This window comes from Eubalaena glacialis, chromosome 3 (genome assembly GCF_028564815.1).
Source record: "Eubalaena glacialis isolate mEubGla1 chromosome 3, mEubGla1.1.hap2.+ XY, whole genome shotgun sequence".
Classification (NCBI taxonomy): Eukaryota; Metazoa; Chordata; class Mammalia; order Artiodactyla; family Balaenidae; genus Eubalaena; species Eubalaena glacialis.
The window spans coordinates 161,437,257-161,442,878 of record NC_083718.1 but is presented as its reverse complement, the minus strand read 5'-3'; the positions used below and the strand labels follow the sequence as shown (position 1 = coordinate 161,442,878).

The following is a 5,622-nucleotide window of genomic DNA, read 5'->3' as shown; positions in this document are numbered from 1 at the left end:
GCAATCTTGCTTTGGTTGCTGTCACTGCAGAAAACCCTGCTTCACAAAGACAGGATGTTGGAAGTGGAAGCAGGCTTTTCAGTGCTTTTGTGGCAATCTCAGGATATTCCACCCTGACTTTCATCCAGAACGTATGGAGATTTGAAGTTGTCTCAAACATGCTTTTAAGGCCACAGCCATTTACGATCTCAAGCAGTTGATCCTCTTCTAGCACAGACAAAGTGGATTCACCTGGCTTATTCACAAATGGGTCGCAGATCCATTCCTTCCCAGTTTGGGGGTCTTTTGTGGTTGGGAAGTAATGCTCAAAGTCTTCTGAAAGCTGAGATATGTGATCATGCACCAGCTGGGAGAAAGAAGCCCCTCGCTCAGTCTCTTTCAAAACCTCTGCTAATGTTTGAAACATGTCAAAAATCCCAATGTTCACTCGTCGCCCCCATAATTCCAGTTTGGCTCTGAATGCAGCCACTTTATCTGCCGACTTGAACACAGTTGTCGTTCTGCCCTGAAATGACAGATTGAGTTTGTTGAGCAGGTTGAATATGTCACACAAGTAAGCAAGTTTTGTGACCCATTGTGTGTCACTGAAATGTGCGGCCAGTGGTGACTGTTTTTCTAAAAGAAATCTCTGGAGTGGCTCTCATAGCTCAAAAACTCTGGCCAGTGATCTACCTTTAGAAAGCCATCTCACTTCTGTGTATAAGAGAAGACGTGTGTGCTCTGCGTCCATCTCCTCACAGAGCTGCACGAACAGACATGAGTTAAGGGCATGTACTTTAATGTGGCTGATAATTTTAATCACATCCTGCAAAACATTGTTAAGTTCAGGTGACATTTTTCGGCTAGCCAGCAGTTCTCTGTGGATGACACAGTGCGTAGACTCACATTCAGAAGCGACCTCTTTGACCCGAGTAGTGAAACCAGAAAGCCATCCAGCCGTGGCAGCCACTCCGTCCATGCATATACCGACACAAAATGACCAATTCAGTTTTCCTGATATGTAATCATTCAAAGACTTGAATAGTTCCACAGCTGTGGTGCTGGTTGGCAACAAAATTGCACATAACATATCCTCCTGCACATCCTCCTGAAAAATATATCGCACAAAAACAAGCATTGTTGCCTGTTGTCAACATCGGTAGACTCATCAACCTGGATTGCGTACCATGGTGACTCATTAATCCTCTCTAACAATTGTGCCTCAATATCCTCTGCTGTTTCATCAATTCGTCTAGTTATGGTGCTAGCCGAAAGAGGAACACGTGCCACCGTTTGAACTGCAGCCTCTCCTAAAAGTTCATGACAGATGTCCTCAGCAGCAGGCAGGATCAACTCTTCACCAGTAGTAAAGGACTTCTTAGCTTTAGCCATGCAGTTAGCCACTAAGAATGATGCTCTCAGTGCAGACACATTTGATGAAGTGGTGGCCTTCAATAATTGCTTCTGTTCTTCGTGTTCATGTTTTTTTTCCTTTGAAAAACTCCAAAGGCTTGTCTTTCAATGCAGGTGCTTGGTCTCCATGTGGCGAAGCAGTTTTGAAGGTTTCATGGCTTCGTTGGATAGCCGGTGGCCACATATTATACAAAGTGGGCTTGGAGAATGTGAATCACTTGTTGCAATGAACCCGTAATTTAAGTAGGACTCTTGGTATTTTCTTTTAAATGTAGCTTTCTTTTTGTTGGCAGTCTTAGAGTCTTCTGCTGTCTCATCACTGGGTCTTTCCTCCTTTTCAAAGAAGCTCTCCAGTGACGTTTGTTTTTTTACTCATCTTGGCTAGGCTTAGCTTGTGGGCTTACCAAAACTGTGACTGATGCAAGTGCGCAATGCAGGAAAGAGGCGCGGATGCACGTAAATAAAATAATGGGCGGGCCATGAGCAGACTAAAATGTGTCGGATTCTGACTTAAAGCCTGCCACCAGATGCAGCTGTACAATTGAAGTACATCAACTCGCTTGCCACTATAACGCCTGCCACCAGATGCAGCTTAATTGTTGCTTGCCACTCACTGATAGGGTTTTGATATGAGTCTGCAAGCAATTGATTTACTATGGTCTCTGTGCAGTCAAACTTCTCTGCTAATGATAATCTATATTTGCAGCCGCTCCCCACCGCTAGCATCACCGCCTCAGCTACACCTCAGATCATCAGGCATTAGATTCTCATAAGGAGCCTGCAACGTAGATCCCTCACATGCGCAGTTCACAGTAAGGTTCACGCTCCTATGGGAATCTAATGCCGCCGCTGATCTGCCAGGAGGCAGAACTCAGGCTGTAATGTGAGCGATGGGGAGTGGCTGTAAATACAGGTGAAGCTTCGATTGCTCACCTGCCACTCACCTCCTGCTGTGAGGCCTGGTTCCTAACAGGCCACGGACTGGTACCGGTCCATGGCCCGGGGGTTGGGGATCCCTGCTCTAAGTCTGTGAGTCTGTTTCTGTTTTGTAAATAAGTTCATCTGTATCATTTTTTTAGATTCCGCATATAAGTGATGTCATATATTTGTCTTTCTCTTTGTGACTTACTTCATTTAGTATGAGACTATTATAAATAGTGCTGCTATGAACATTTTAAAAATTATTATTTTATTTATTTTTGCCTGCGTTGGGTCTTCGTTGCTGCACCCGGGCTTTCCCTAGTTGCGGCGTGCGAACTTCTCACTGTGGTGGCTTCTCTTGTTGCAGAGCATGGGCTTTAGGCGCGAGGGCTTCAGTAGTTGTGGCTCGTGGGCTCTAGAGCGCAGGCTCAGTAGTTGTGGTGCAGGGGCTTAGTTGCTCCGCGGCATGTGGGATCTTCCCGGACCAGGGATCGAACCCGTGTCCCCTGCATTGGCAGGCAGATTCTTAACCACTGCACCACCAGGGCAGTCTGAACTTTTTTTTTTTTTTCCACTGTCTCTTTCATCAGGTCTTTTTCAAAATTAGCTGTCCAAAATGATTTGACCTTTATGAAATAAACAAATTTAAGTTTATGCAGCAGCCCTCTTTTCTTCTGTGGTGGGGTTTCTTTTCTGCAGACTTCTTTTCAGCTGTTGGTTTCTTGGTCGCTGCCGCCTTTTTTCCCACCAAACGTTTCTGCTTCTTAATGCCAACAGCCTTCTTTCCTTTCTTTCCCACCACAGGCTTCTCGCCTGGAACCTCCTTCTCATCTGATTTGTCTTCTAGTGCCGCTGCTGCCCTATCCATCTGGATTTTGTGGTTCTTGACCTGGAGATGAATGGTGTTCTGGCGCATGGTCTTTGCATATGGGTTTAGCTTCAACATGATTCTCAGGTTTTTCAGTGGATTCTTCCTCAGGACTCTGAGATGAATCTTCTTGCATGGTGCTCGGAGGGCTCTTTGGATCTCTGGGCTTTTCAAGATTCTGCTAAGGTCTGTACTGAGCATCTTGTGCATGGGGAGGTTGTATCAATAGTTAGTCTTGAGGGAGGCAGCTTTACGCCAAGTGCCATACAGCTCATCCAACTGGCGGAAAGCACTTTCAGTCCAAATGCAGGAACGTCCCACATGCCCACCAGGAGCAAGTTTCAAAACGTTCAGTTTGCTTATATTAAGTAGAGTAATTCCAGGGATGTTTCTGAAGGCCTTGATGATACCTCTGTCCTCATTACAGATGATGCAGTGTCTCCTGCTCTGGATACGGCGACGGTTTCTCATTTTGCCTTTGCCGGCTCTCATTCGCTGAGAGGCGTAGACCTTTTTCACATCATTCCAGGCCTTAAGTTTCTTCAGAAGCAAAACAGCCTCCTTGGTCTTCTCGTAGCCTTCAACTTGATCTTCAGCTACCAAAGGAAGTTCAGGAACTTCCTCTATATGATGACTTTTAGACATGACCAGCGCTGGTAAGGCTGAGATAGCCCGTGCAGAGCGGATGGCATATCGCTTCTGCATTGTATTCACTCTGTGGTGCCAATGCCGCCAGGTCTCGGTTGGTGCAAACATGCAGCCCCCCAAGACACATGTTTCCAAAACCATCCTGGCCAGAACGGTGAGTCCCGCCACCTCGAACCCTGGGAATTTGAGCCACAGCTCTGCCAGTACCCCAAGACTCGGCACTGGTTTGATGACCTGCTAATTCACTGATAGCATAGAGTTGTCTTGTTTTTGCACAAGTTGATGTGAACAAAGTTTACAATATCTGGTCGAATGGGAGTCTTGAACACAGCAGGCAAAGTGACATTTTTGTCAGATGGCTCCCCCTTTTCGGAGTACGCTGATATCAGTGGACGAGCACATGCCATGGCGGGGAGAGGAGAAGGCCACGTGCCTCTCAACCCGGTGGCTCCCACAGGAAAAGCTGAACATTCTAGTAAACATTTTTTGATGAACATATCTAGGCATTTCTTTGGGGTATATACCCAGAAGTGGAATTGCCAGTCCATTGCTTGCTTTGATTTCATTTTTCATCTTCTGCTGTCCTGATCCTTACTGAGGATAACCAAGGAGGCCTCTGGTTTCCTTTTCTGGATGAAGTCAGGGGTCCTCAGTTTCCCTCTGTGGCTGGGCCATGCCTGCCTCGCCCAGGTGCTGTGAGGCTTTAAGAGCTTCTCAGGAGAGTAGGATAAGGTCATGGACCTTGACCTCCTGGCCCAGCCCCCAGCATTCCTGAGGCCAAAGGTATTTATCCCAGAGGAATGCCGATACTGAAGACCCAGCCCTGGCTGCCTCATGGGCCAGGTGCAGGAACCGGGCAGTGGGTGAGCCTCGGGTCAGGGCTGGGCCAAGCAGGGGAAGGCTGGAATGGACAGGGCACAGCCCAGGCCTCAGGGGTCCCTGGGCAGGGGGCAGGCAGGTCCTGGACCACTGTGGACCCACGTGAGCAGGGGCTGGCCTCCTTAGCACCTGCTTGCTCTTCTCTGGGTCTCTACTGCATCAACTGGGGATCAGAGTTACTTCCTCACCAGACTGAGGACTAAAGGAGATTGAAGATGCTTACCTGGGTCAGTGGGCATTGTCAACCCATTTCACAGCCAACGAAGCTGAAGCTCAGAGAGGTTGAGGGGCTTTTCTGAGTCACCAAGGATTTGAGCCCAAGTCTGTCTGGCACTAAAGCCTGTGCTCTTTCCACTGCCTGTCTGGGGGTTGACATGGTGTGGTTTGAGGGGTGTAAGAAAGGCCAATCCCCAAAGTCAAGCTATGTCTTCTCCAATGCTTGAATTTCCACCATTAGAATTTGACTCCTCTACATTAAGTAATACCCTCTTCTGAAAGGCTTAGGGGTGTAAGATATGCCACATCTAATGTTTTGTGTGCAAATGATTTCCTGGCAGAATCAGAGAACAGGATCCCTCTGAGGTGTGCTGGGATCCCTTCATTCACTTCCTCAGCCCCACCAGGGCCCTGTGCCATTTCATGAATGGGAAACTGAGGCCCAGAGAGGCACTGAGTTGCTCAGATCCCTGTCTAGCACTATCCCCAGGCAGCCTCCCTGCTCTGCCAGGACCCAGACCAGAGGGACTGAGCAGGAGAGGGTCAGCCGGGGGCTCTGGGGTTTTCTAGCCGGGATCTGCCCTGGGGCCTGCCAGGGCATAGGTGTCCCGGGCCCAGTTCTGCAGAAGGGAGGGAGGTACAGGTGTGGTCTTGGGCAGTAAGATAAGCCCTGCTCCCGTCAGCTGCTGCACTCACAC

General features: G+C 48.3%; 1 pseudogene; it reads right to left on the bottom strand.

Annotated features, from left to right (window-relative positions):
* Positions 1-2,964: 2,964 nt before the first annotated feature.
* Positions 2,965-4,272, bottom strand: LOC133088682 (large ribosomal subunit protein uL4-like; annotated as a pseudogene).
* Between the last annotated feature and the right edge of the window lie 1,350 nt (positions 4,273-5,622).